Source organism: Tachyglossus aculeatus, chromosome X5, assembly GCF_015852505.1.
Source record: "Tachyglossus aculeatus isolate mTacAcu1 chromosome X5, mTacAcu1.pri, whole genome shotgun sequence".
NCBI lineage: Eukaryota > Metazoa > Chordata > Mammalia > Monotremata > Tachyglossidae > Tachyglossus > Tachyglossus aculeatus.
In genome coordinates this window covers 12,146,234-12,160,402 of record NC_052097.1, presented here as the reverse complement: position 1 = coordinate 12,160,402, position 14,169 = coordinate 12,146,234, and the positions used below count along the sequence as shown (strand labels likewise).

Sequence of the window (14,169 nt, the reverse complement as noted above, 5' to 3'; positions counted from 1 at the left end):
AAGAAGGAGTTAATCAGACAACAAAAGAGGCATATTATCTGGTTGCTTTGATCCAGAGTGCTGTATCATGTAATTGAATCTAGTTCGTTTATTCAGGACTGGATATGCAAATAAGCCATGTGTATGTCTTGAAAAAGTCAGGATATAACCTCCCAGTCCAGCCAAAATTTAGAAAGTATTCCAAGGTCTTTTTACGGCACAAACTGGATGTCTGCATATGCAAGGATTTCAGATTTCGAGTGGACCGTCATTATCATTATTATTGCATTGAAAAGTGCTTTTTACGGTGCTTACTAAGTCGCTCCCTCTCAAGATGGCACCTGGAGAGTTTCCAGTCCTCTACCAGTCTCAGCTATGGGAGGGAGAGTCAAGCAGAGGCCTTCCCATTCCATTCCTAGCTTGGGCAGTGGCTAGCGAGCGGAAGAAGGCGGTGGTAAACACTTCTGTATTTTGACCGAGAAAACTCTATGGATTCACTATCAGAACGATTGCATACTGGGGCATACTGGGAGAGATGCGTCCATGGAGTCACTGTGTCTCGGAGACGGCTCGACAGCATAAGATAACCTGAGGCGCACAGGTATACAGCCAATTCCACCTGTTTTAAGACAGACCTCATCATAGAGCACTTATCATACAACACCGGGCCAGACAGGATATTTCCAAAAGTATGGCGCATATCCAGAAATACAGATTTGTGTAGGACCCCGTGACTTTTTCATCTACAACCGTCCAGAATCACCTGTCAGCTATTCAAAAGATGGATTCTTTGTCCATAATAAAAAAGTTTACAAAACATCATCAACTTAATTAGTACAAGAGAGGGCAGTTATGAGCTTCGTGCAAGTCATTAATCGATTCTGATCAGGTTCAACCAGAATATTGCTACTGAAAGAATTTCATTATTCTGGAGAACCGTGGAGTGTGTTTAGTCAATCGTGTCCTAGCGGATCGAGCATATAGCCAGGTTCCAATCCTGACATCGCCACTTGTCTGCTGTATGACCTTGGACGAGTCACTAAACTTCTCTGTGACTCAGGTACCTCATGCAATATGGGTGTCAAGACTGTGAGCCTCATGCAGGACAAGTACTGTGTCCAACCTGATTGGCTTGTATCTACCCCAGTATTTAGAGCAGTGCATGGCACATACAGCTTAACAATACCGTTAAAAAAATGTTGATTAGGTAGTACTATCCTAGTAATTGATGCACGTGACCTGATTAGGTAAAATACATTTTGCTAAAAATTTCAGACAGGCAGTCAAGTAAGCCTATCGTACCATCATCCCAGTGTTTAGGAATCATGGAAGTGCTTCTTTGCGTCTAGTGCTACTTTTATTCTAATCTCATGATTTCCTCTGAACAGGGGTCATTCCAGATTTTGGGAGGCTGTCCCAATCATTTTAGAAAACTATGTAAATGTCCTAGAATTAAACCATCATTCAACCAGTACTGAACCAGTACTGAGAAGCAGCATGGCATAGTAGATATAGAGCACAGGCCTTGGAGTCTGAAGGTCATGGGTTCTAGTCCAGGCTCTGCCATTTGTCTGCTGTGTGACCTTGGGCAAGTGACCTCACTTCTCTGAGCCTCAGTAACCTCATCTGTAAAATGGGAATCAAGATTGTGAGCCCCACATGGGACAGGGACTGTGTCCATCCTGATTTGCTTGTATCCACCCCAGTGCTTAGTACCATGCCTGGCTGTATTAAGTGCTTAACAAATACCATAATTATTATAATTATTATTATTATTGAAGGCAACATGGCCAAGTCTCATCTGCCACTGTCATGCTGCATAACCCTAGGCAAATCATTTAACTTCTCTGGGTCTCAGTTTCCTCATCTGTATACTCTGAGCCACACATGGGACATGGATTCCGTTTGATCTGATTTGACCTTGCATCTACCCCAGTGCTTGCCTCACAGTGAGTGCTTAATATGCGCCATCATTATTTACTATTATAATAATAGCAATTATGGTATTGAATTGAACCATAAATCTGAGCGGTAGTTGACAAAACAAAGGTAGTTCACTACATATTACTACTACTAATAATAATTGTGGTATCTGTTAAGTGCTTACTACATACCAGGCACTGTACTAAGTGCTGGAATGGAATCAAGGTGATTGGGTTGGACCCAGTCCCTGTCCCACATGGGGTTTACAGTCTAAATCCCCATTTTTCATATGAGGTAACTGAGGCCCAGAGAATTGAAGTGACTTACCCAAGGTCACTCATCAGATAAGTGGCAGGTCCAGGATTAGAACCCAAATCCTTGTGCCTTCAAGGCCTGGGATTTATCTCCTAGGCCATGCTGCTTCCCTAGAGCTGTCTGGACTGTAGGCTCGTTGTGGGCAGAGAACGTGTCTACCGATCAATCAATCAATCATTCACGTTTAATCATACTGAGCACTTAGTAGAAGACAGTACAATGGAGTTGTACTCTCCCAAGCCATTAGAACACTGCTCTGCACACAGTAAGCGCTTGATAAATACCACCGATTGATTGCTATACCAAGCAGGAAACCTATAATGTTCTCAATCTAGCCCATGGTTCTCTGCAATTGAGCCCATTGTCTATTAAACATTCTGCTGGACTGGGATCAGTCCGGGGCTCTGCACACAGTAAGTGCTCAATAAATACGATTGAATGAATTAATAAATGAGTCAGTCATTCTCATGCATTGATTAATGGAAGGGTAAAATAACCAAATAGAATGGTCGAAAGAGACTCAGATGCATTGCTTCGTATTTTATTGGCATCAGAATTACCAGAGGAAATAACCATCATTTCTCTCCTGCACTTCTCGAACACAAGCAGATTTATCTTTTTATTCTGAAAGCTCGCCACTACAGTGAATGAAGGTATTGCGATAGAAACCAGGATGGGTTCATTGGAAAATCAAAGGTTAGACTACGAATGCACTAAAGTGTGTAATTATCGATTAAAATTGCACAAAAGTGGCTCTTTATTAAATGCCATGTGTTTTTGATCCAACTGTCGTCTGTGTGTGTGACAAAGTGCCTTTGCTAAGAGTTGCAATAGGTGACTGGGTATAGTGATTGGATATTGATGTTTGTGGTTTTATATGCAAACATAAGCATCAACACCAGCCCAGACCTGTAGAGGCCTAGCATATAGCAAATCAGAGCTGACTCACAGAAACTGATGTAGTAATAATCATAATGATAATCATGATAATCATGATACAAATTAATAGATAACTACCATATGCCAAGCCTTGTACTGAGTACTGGGATTTAAGTTCCCTGTGGGCAGCGAACATTTCTACTATGTTATATTGTACTCTACCAGGTGGTTAGTACAGTGCTCTGCACTCAGTAAGTACTCAGTACATATGATTGCTTGATTGATTGATCAGATTGGGTACAGTCCCAGTCCCACAAGGGACTCCCATTCTTAAGGGTAAGAGAGAACAGAGAATTAATCGCCAATTTACAGATGAGAAAACGGAGGTACAAAAAATTAAGTGATCTGTCCAAGGTCACACAACAGACAAGTATTAGAATCTACACCCTCTGATGCCCAGGAGTGAGGACTTGGTCACAGTGCTCTTTAATGAAACTCTACACTGCACATGTTTGCTGTCTTGTTTCGTCTTATGTCACCTCCGACCCATAGCAACAACACAGACACATCTCTCCAGAACAGCTCGCTTTCCATCTGCGATCGTTTTGGTAGCAAGAGAGTTTTCTTGCTAAAAGTCCAGAAGTAGTTTACCATCACCTTCTTCCGTAAAGTAACCTTGATTTTCTCTCCTCGATTCTCTCCCATGCCTCTGCTGCCCAGCAAGGGTGAATTTTGACTTGTAGCAGATTGCCTTCCACTCACTAGCCACTGTCCAAGCTAGGAATGGAATGGATATGCTTCTGCTTGACTCTGTCTTCCATAGCTGAGACTGGTAGAGTACTGGAAACTCTCCAGGTGCCATCCTGAAAGGATATTTGCTGTACGAAGTCAAATATCTGTGTGAGCTAATAATACCAAATAATCCACAGCATGGAGACTGTAAGCTTGCCCTCTAGACTGTAAACTTGTTGAAGGCACGGGATGTGTCTACCAACTCTGTTATATTGTCCTCTTCCACGCGCTTAGGATGGTACTCTGCCCACAGTAAGTGCTCAGTCAATAGCATTGATGCCTCTGATTGATTGAAGCAGTGTCTCTATCAGCACTGGAGAAGATGAGCTCATGACATGGCAGGTAGGGTTTGCTGAATGGGTTCATCACATACGTGGCTCAAAATAGGGTGTGTGTTGGGGGGGAATCAGTTAATAAATCAATGGGATTTATTGAATGCTCACAATGTGCAGAGCACTGTACTAAACACTAGAATTGGTAGACATTTTCCCTCCCATAGAGGAGCTTACCATCTCACTAGGGTGGCACCTCTCTGGTGCAGTGCCATCAGATTATAACTTTTGGCAAAAGTCTTCAAGAGTTTTTCATGTAGACTGTATGCTCTTTGTGGACTGGGATTGTGATTATTAACTCTTCTGTATTGTACTTTCTCCAGTGCTTAGTACAGTGCTCTGCACACAGAAAGCACTCAATAAATACTACTAATTAATCTGCAAAGACTTCAAAAGTAGGAGATGGTTCTGTTGACTGTGATTGAGTTTTAGCTCTACTGAAGAATTTGCCCGACAAACTGCAGACTTCTTTTTTCCTTCTTCACTACCTTGTGGCAGGCAAAATCTTTTGGAGCACCTCTGCCCACCTCTGAGCTCCTCTGAGGAAGTGTCTTCTTCAATTCCATTTCTAAATTCATCTGCCTTCTTGAGAAACAAGGTGGGCTAGAGGTAAGGGCATGGGCCTGGGATTCAGAGGACCTGGGCTCTAATCCAGGCTCTGTCTCTTGTCTGCTGTGTGACTTTAGGCAAGTCACTTAACTTCTCTGGGTCTCAGTTTCCTCATCCATAAAGAGGGATGAAATCCTACTCCTTTCCCATTTAGACTGTGAGCTCCATGTGGGACAGTGACCGTGTCCAACCTCATTATCTTGTACCCACCCAGGTGCTTAGTGCAGTGCTTGTTCTATAGTAAGTATTTAAGAAATTTCACAATTCATTCATTCATTCAATCGTATTTATTGAGTGCTTACTGTGTGCAAAGCACTGTACCAAGTGCTTGGGAAGTACAAGTTGGCAACATATAGAGACGGTCCCTATCCAACAGCGGGCTCACAGTCTATCAGATAATTGAGGGAAGAATAGACGGAGAGAGGGAGAAGAGCTGGTAATAAAAAGAGGAAGCCGACTTATAGAGAGCCTTGAAATTCTTAGTTAATTCCTTACATAAATTCAAGGAAGTCCCATTATGTTAGCAAGACACTTGTTCTGTTTTAATCATCGTGAAAGACTTTGTCATGGCTTCCCTCAAAGTCCTAAAGTGATTCTGATTAGGAAAGTGTTAATGCCCCTCATAAAGGATCACAAGGTCTTCATACCTTGAAAAAGGAATAAAATGCTGATTTTATGAAAGGAAATATAATTATCCCCTTATTGTTTGCAAGCCTACTGAACCCATTGAAATTGAAGGCTACTGTATTTTGAAAATCTGACATAAGAAAGGAAAAGAATTCAGTATAAATAGATTTCTTGATTACACAAAGCCCAAAAGTCATAGTAGTTACTTCAGCGTGTTGACAGACCTCGCATCCTGTATTACAAATGTTTGAGGAGTGACTTCACTTCACTAGCAAAATATAATCACATCACCAGAAGTAGAGCAATCCTATCGTTGGGAAGCACTATGAACTAGTGGAAAGAGCATGGATCTGGGAGTCAGAAGACCTGAGTTCTAATCCCAGCTCTGCCACTTGCCTGCTGTGTGACCTTGAGCAAGTCACTTCTCCGTGCCTCAGTTCTCTCATCTGCGAAATGGAGATTCAATACCTCTTCTCCCTCCTACTTCAGCTGTGAGCTCCATGTGCGACCTGATGAACTCGTATACGCCCCAGTGCTAAGTACAGTGCTTGGCACATAGTAAGCATGTAAGAAATACCACAATTAGAAGGCGCAGTGTCTAGATCCCACAATGGATCCCCTGACAATTCCTCTCTTGGTTTGTGCCATCAGACTGGTCTGAGAGAAGCTGGAAAGTGCACAGAGGATGTGTGACAGTAGTCAGCCCAAGAGACAAGAGCGTTCTGGGGAGGGGGAGCAATTTGAGCTGGGGGGCTCATTAGTTTAAGCCCCCTCCTGTGTTTCTCAACCCCCCAGTACCCTAACTAGCCCTCCACCTATGACCCTCAAAGAGTTCTAGACCATTTTTGAAACTCCCAGTATTTAGCATGGGACTTGGCACATTGTAAGGTTCATTCACTCATTCAATCATTTGTTGCACGCTTATTGGATGCAAAACACTGTACTAAGCACTTGGGAGAGCACAATATAACAATTCACAGACCCAGTCCCTGCCCACAACGAGATCACGGTCTAGAGGGGGAGATAGACATCGATATACATAAATGAATAAATAAATAACAGGTCTATACATAAGTGCCATGGGGCTGGGAATGGGGATAAATGAAGGGGCAAGTCAGGGTGACACAAAAGGGAGTGAGAGAAGAGGAGAGGAGGGTGGAGTTAGGGAAGGCTTCTTGGAGTTATGCCTTCAAGAAGGCAATAAGATACTAACCAGTGCCACAGATAAAATTTTCGGTAATTAATTTCATCAATGTAGCAGCAGAAAAACTCTTTAATACTTTCCCATTGCAGCTGGGACAGAACTCTGTTTCTGGCATTTGATTCCATTCTGCTGTTCAGGAAAAGATTTACTTTGTTTATTGAGAAACGGCGTGGCCTAGTGAAGAGAGCACGGGCTTGGGAGTAAGAAGGGTCTGGATTCTAATGCTGGCTCTGCCACTTGTCTGCTGGGTGACCTTGAGCAAGTCGCTTCACTTCTCTGTACCTCAGTAACCTCGTCTGTAAAATGGGGATTTAGATGGTGAGCCCTGTGTGGGAAATGGGCTGTGTCCTATGGGATTATCTTGTATTTATCCCAAGGCTGAGTACAGTGCCTGGTACATAGTAAGTGCTTAAAAAAAAACCATTTTTTTTAAAGCCACAGTACCTGAGTATTGAGTAAAAGAACTTTGGGAGTGAAAGAATCATCCTTCTCTTGTGAGACCACAGATGGTACAGCTTGTACCCTCAGAGTTTGAGTGGCTTTGGAAGATAGTATACCTATTGCCACTAGGCCAGATTTATCACTGCAGAATCCTTCTCTACTCCCTTCCCTGTAGCCTGGAAAAGGAGATAGTGATAGTGAGAGAGAGCCCCATTAGAAAGAGACAGAGGAGCCTTGATCCTGAGACTTCAGGACTGAGAACTTGTATGGAGGATATTGATTCTAGTGATAGTGATTTGCACGATGCCAGTCCTTTATCACACCAGCCATTTGTCTTCCCAATGCGGCACAGATGGTAACTTGTGCATTAAGGCCCAAAGGGGAAAGACACAAAATTGAAATTCACCTTGATCCCCAAGAAAGCATGTTTTCACCATGCATTTTGCTAGAATGTTGTAATGAAATTAGAGAACTTTCATTTGGATATAGAATACTGCAGTGTCAGAAGAAACGGGTTGAGTGTGTGTGTGGTATTGGACCCCAGGAATACTATGGTGCATTTTTTCCATAAACACGGAGTTTTGAAGACAGGAACCTCCACGTTTGAGGATAACTCGGTGTACAGATTACTGAGTTGAGCAGGAGTTGATGAAATAGTGCTTTCCATATGCCAAGCACTGAACTAAGTGCTGGGGTAGATAAAATACAATCAGTTCCAGTCCCCCTTGGGGCTCACAGTTTAAGTAGGAGGGAGAACGGGTATTGGATCCCCACTTTACAGATGAGGAAACTGAGGCCCAGAGAAGCCAACTGACTTGTCCAAGGTCACACAGCAGGTAAATGGCAGAGCCGGGATTAGAACCCAGGTCTCTGGTTCCCAGGCCCGGGCTCTTTCCACTTAGGCCATGCTGCTTCTCTATTGTACTGCGTTCTCCCGAACACCTGATGGATGTGGATAAACAGTTATGGGAATAGTTATTGGCCCCAAACCAGGATTATGGTAAGAAAACAATGTATTTACCAAAAGAAAAATGTAGATGAAGAACTAGAGAACCTTTGCTGAGAGGTGGCTATTGGAGAATTAAGATATCTTCCAAGAAAAATGGGATGGGGTGGGAAGGGGGGAAGCTTTGCTTGGCAAGGTTCAAGAGCAGATCAGACAGCAAGAGCGAGGAAAGGATGTGACAGGACTGGGCTGCCCTTTCCTGAGGATGTAGAGGTGAGCTACCAGCTTCTCCCTCTCCTCCCTCCCAGACTCTGGCCAAGAAAAGCAAACCCCCCGGAGGCCTGAGAGTGTCAAGCCGGCTATGAGGGTCAAGGATGATTTGGACTTCTCTTCCGTACCATGTTTCCGGGGGCAGGCGGAGGGACAAAGGCAGCTGGGAGCAGTATGCTTTTTATCACAGCAGTGTGCGCTCCGTCCACCATTTAGGAGGGCTAAGTTTTCTCCAACCGGCAGCATCCTGTTTTTCCCCGATAAGAAACGGGCTTGGAGTCAGTCTTTCCACATGAAATTCTGTACCTGGACACGGATTGCTGTGGAACTCAACTACGTGCAAGAAAGGGGAACTCTGCTTGCTGGGAATCTACTTTGAGCCAAGACTTTTGTTTTCCACCCCACTGGAACCCGCTAGATTAGCATTCTGATACTACCATTCTCTGAATACGTGCATTCCGGCCTCCAAGGCCAATTCAAAGTTGCTCTGAGCTGCTGGGTGACTGGAGTAATTAGTTTGCTGGAAAAGAGCCCGGGCATGAGAGTCAGAGGACCTGGGTTCTAATCGTAGCTCTGTCTCTTCCCAGCTGTGTGACTTTGGGCGAGTCACTTCATTTCTCTGGACCTCAGTTCACCACAGAAGGGGTTTTTACCACTTGGCAAGTCACTTCACTTCTCTGGGCCTCAGTTACCTCATCTGTAAAATGGGGATTAAGACTGTGAGCCCCATGTGGGACAGGGACTGTGTCCAAACCGAGTAGCTTGTATCTACCCCAATGCTTAGTTTAGTGCCCGGCACAGAGTGAGTGCTTAACAAGTGCCATAAAAATTTGTAAAAAGACTTTTAAAAACCAATCCAGAATACTTCTGGACATAGCTTTCTTTTCAGTTGTTTCCCCTACTTGTCATTTATTTTAGTGATTGTCTCCCCAGACGACTGCATTGTAAGTTTCTTGAGATCATGAATCATGTCCTACTAAAACTTCTATTTCTATTTTATTGCTATTCAGCATAATACCATCATTATCATTATTATTCTCCCAAGTTTTTAATACAATGGTTCACCCAGAGAAAGTACTCAATAAATACTACTGACTGACTCATATTTTTTATACATATGAAGTTTCAGTCTACATATGTATGTAAATGCTTATATATTTATATATACATACATACACATGTATATGTATATATATGTGTGTATGTTTACATATATGTGCTTGTGTCTACATATATGAATATATTAGAGCAAATAAAAGAGAAGCAACATGACCTAGAAAGAGCCTGGATGTAACAGAACCTTGGTTCTAATCCCAGCTCTGCCAATTACTAGCTGTGTGACCTTGGGAAAGTCATTTAATGTCTTCGGGCCTCAGTTACCTCACCTGTAAAATGGAGATTCAATCCCAGTTCTCCCTCCTACTTAGACTGTGAGTCCCATGTGGGATAGGGACGGCATCCAACTTGTATCTACCCCAGCACCTTGAACAGTATTTGACATCAATCAAATCAATGGTATTTATTGAGCGCTTACTATGTGCAGAGCTCTATTCTAAGCACTTGGGACAGTATGGTACAAGACATGTAGTAAGCGCTTAACAAATCCAATTTAAAAATAAAAATAATTTTTAAAAAGCTTACCAAATTCTTCATTTTCATGTGCTTGGTGGAGATATTACTGAATTACTCCACCCTTACTCTCCTATTTGAGTGGCTGTCCTGAGACTCATTCTTGCCTACTAAAAGAGGAAACTGTTTCCATTTCTTTTTCTCCTCCTGCTCCTTTTTTTTTCTTCTGGTATTTGTTAAGCATTTACTATGTATCAAGCACTGTTCTAAAGCTCTGGGGCATATACAAGTTAACCAGGTGGGATACAGTCCCTGCCCCACATGGGGCTCACAGTCAAACAGAAGCGAGAACATGTATAATAATAATAATGATAGCATTTATTAAGCGCTTACTATGTGCAAAGCACTGTCCTAAGTGCTGGGGAAGTTACAAGATGATCAGGTTGTCCCACAGGGGGGCTCACAATCTTAATTCCCATTTTACAGATGAGGGAACTGAGGCACAGAGAAGTTAAGTGATTTGCCCAAAGTCACACAGCTGGCAATTTGAACCCATGATCTCTGACTCCAAAGCCCGTGCTCTTTCCACTGAGCCACACTCCTTCTCTGCATCGAATCCCCATTTTGTAGTTGAGGAAACTGAGGCACGGAGAAGTTAAGTGATTTGTCCAAGGTCACACAACAGACAGGTAGTGGAGCCGGGATTAGAATGCAGGTCTGTTGATTCCCAGGCTTGTGCTCTTTTCACGAGGCAACACTGCTTCCAGTGGTGTTCTACCCTATAGTGTTCAGCTCCAGGGATGTTCTTTCCGAGGACAAAATCAGGATCCCCGGAAACTTTCTTTTTTAAGTTTGCATTTGCAGGCTTTCTGTGACTCTCCAAGTCCCAAGTGCTTGCCACCCAACCCCTTTCGCGTGTTATTTTCTAAACTGTCACCTCAAGCTGCCCTATAACCTGGGATGTCTTATGCCGTCGAGTCGTTTCCGACCCATAACGATGCCGTGGACACATCTCTCCCAGAACGCCCCGCTCTCCATCTGCCATTGTTCTGGTAGTGGATCCACAGAGTTTTCTTGGTCAAAATCCCGAAGTGGTTTACCACCGCTGCCTTCCACGCAGTAAACTCGAGTCTCCGTCCTCAACTCTCTCCTGTGCTGCTGCTGCCCAGCACGGGTGAGTTTTGCTTTGTAACAGATTGCCTTCCACTCGCTAGCCACTGCCCAAGCTAAGAATGGATTTGGTAGGCCTCTGCTTGACTGTCCCTCCCGTAGCCGAGACTGGTAGAATACTGGAAACTTTGGAGAAGTTTAAAAGTTTCCAACTTATTTCAGTGGCATTTTGCATAGCGTAGATCATTTTTGGGGTGGCTTTTCATTGAACCGAAGGCTCTATAGGTATTCCTCCCACTCTATGTCTAATTCCCCATCTCTGATGGATCTCCCTAGATGGTTGCTAGGAAACCCAGAGAGAACTAAATCAAAGATACAGGTTATACTGACTGTGTGACTCTCCCCTTCCCCCTCAACATTTCATCTGCTTGTAGTAAATGCAGTTTCCCTTTCAAATTTGCATCGGGGGGTTCCTGAATAAATAGATCAGAAGAAGTGTGGAGAAAGCATTGGACACCTTGAGATCAGGGGTGGAATTATTTCTTCATGGATTTTCATGGGGCTTTTCTGACTTGGTGGCTTCTGATTTATTTCGATGGACTGGTGCAGAGGGTGGATGGGTGTTAATGGGATGAGACGGACCCTTTCTTCCCCCAGTGTATGTAGCTGGGGGAAGAGAGAATTGACTTCTGGATAATGGTGGATATTTTAAGAGCGTTTCTGCCTTTTCTCAGAAGGATTCCCCACTCAACGAAGCAGTGATGTCACTGCCAGGCAGGGCTGACTTCAAACAATTTGCCATCTTGAGGAGGAAAGAAACGGTCCCCCATTTTTCTGGTAATGGGTGAGAGATAAGATTCCCCTCTTAGGCTATGAGTCCGATAGTGATAATAATGATCATAACAGTAATAACGGAGAAGCAGCTGGCTCAGTGGAAAGAGCCCGGGCTTTGGAGTCAGAGGTCATGGGTTCAAATCACGGCTCCATCAATTGTCAGCTGTGTGACTTTGGGCAAGTCACTTAACTTCTCTGTGCCTCAGTTCCCTCATCTGGAAAATGGGGATGAAGACTGTGAGCCCCCCGTGGTACAACCTGATCACCTTGTAACCTCCCCAGTGCTTAGAACAGTGCTTTGCACATAATAAGTGCTTAATAAATGCCATTATTATTATTACTATTATTATTATTTGTTAAGCACATACTATGTGCCAAGCGCTGTACTAAGTGCTGGGCTAGATCCAAGATAATCAGGCTGGACACAGTTACTATTCCACAGGGGGCTCATAGTTTATAAAGGAGAGAGAACAAGTATTGAATCCCCATTTAAAAGATGAGGGAACTGAGGCATCAAGAAGTGAAGTGACTTGCCCAAGGTCATATAGCTGGTAAATGGCAGGATAAAAACCCAGGTCTTCTGACTCCCAAGCCCAGGTTCTTTCTGGAAGGCCGCACTGTTTTCCATGTAGGGCAGGGACTGTGTGTTGTTCTCATTGTACTATATCTACCTCCACCCTTAACACAATGCTTAGCACATAGTAAACGTTTAACAAATACCACAACGGTTCTGTTTATGATTATATCAAAGCCAAAGGGCATTTGTGAGAAGCAGTATGGCCTAAAGGAAAGAGCATAGACCTGGGAGTTAGAGAACCTAGGTTCTAATCCCAGCTCTGCTGATCGCTTGTTGTGTGACCTTAGGAAAGTCACTTCACTTTTCTGGGCCTCAGGGCCCTCATCTACAAAATAGGGATTCAATATCTGTTTTCTCTTGTACTTAGAATGTGAGCTCCAATGTGGAACCTTATTATCTTGGGTCTATCCTCAGTCTCCCCCTTCTAGACTGTGAGCCCACTGTTGGGTAGGGACCATCTTTATGTGTTGCCAACTTGAACTTCCCAAGCGCTTAGTACAGTGCTGTGCACACAGTAAGCGCTCAATAAATATGATTGAATGAATGAATGAATGAATCCAAGCGTTTAGCTCCAGGTTTGGCAGATAGTTTTTTTAGTGTATTTGTTAAAAGCTACTACGTGCCAGGCACTGTACTAAGCCCTGGGGTAGATAAAAGATAATCAAGATGGACACAGTCCGTGCATTTTACTGAGGTATTAACTGAGACACAGAGAAGTTAAGTGACCTACCCAATGTCACCCAGCAGAAAAGTGTACCGAGCCAGATTTAGAACCCACTTCTTCTAACCTCCAGGCCCATGACCTTTCCACTAGGTCATGCTTCGTCTCTTGTTAAGTGCTTAACAAATACCACAATTATTATGTGTTACCAGATGTGATCACCTCCCAGCCTCAACCCTCACTCTTAAGAATGTTATCCAGCATTTAGAACAGTGCCTGGCAAATAGTAAGTGCTGAACAAATAACATCATCATTATTGGAGAAGCAGTGTGGCTCAGTGGAAAGAGCCCGGGCTTTGGAGTCAGAGGTCATGGGTTCAAATCCCGGCTCTGCCAATTGTAAGCTGTGTGACTTTGAGCAAGTCACTTAACTTCTCTGTGCCTCAGTTCCCTCATCTGTAAAATGGGGATTAAAACTGTGAGCCCGATGTGGGACAACCTGATCACCTTGTATCTCCCAGCGCTTAGAACAGTGCTTTACAGATAGTAAGCTCTTAACAAATACCATAATCATCATCATTATTATTATTATTTTCTAGGATGGCATAGAAGGTTGGGAAAACTGTTCAGACATGCAGTCTATCGAAAGCTCATTATGGGTAGGGAATGTGTCTGTATTGTATTGTATTGTACTCTCCCAAGCACTTAGTACAGTGCTCTGCACACAGTAAACACTCAGTAAATACGATTGAATGAACCGTAATGGCAATGGAAATCCAGCCAGGTGTGTCTAAACCTGTGTCAAGAAATATTAATATGTGGCCTAGAGGATAGAGTATGAACCTTGGAGTCAGAGGACTTGGATTCTAATACCGGTCTGCCACTTATAAACGGTGTGAACCTGGGGGAGTCACTTCACTTCTCTGTGCCTCAGTTACCTCATCTGTAAAATGGGGATTAAGACTGGGTGCCCCATGTGGGACATGGACTGTGTAGAACCTGATTATCTTGTATCTACCCCAGCACTTAGTCCAGTGCCTGGCACATAGTAAGTGCCTAACAAATACCATGAAATAAAAATAGTGAAAGCAAACCACCAAGG

General features: G+C 43.5%; 1 non-coding gene across 1 annotated transcript; it reads right to left on the bottom strand.

The window, feature by feature from the left end:
- Positions 1-3,831: 3,831 nt before the first annotated feature.
- LOC119947748 lies at positions 3,832-3,969 on the bottom strand. The gene has a single exon (XR_005456547.1). It is a non-coding gene; the product is annotated as a small nucleolar RNA SNORA7 (small nucleolar RNA).
- Positions 3,970-14,169: the final 10,200 nt, after the last annotated feature.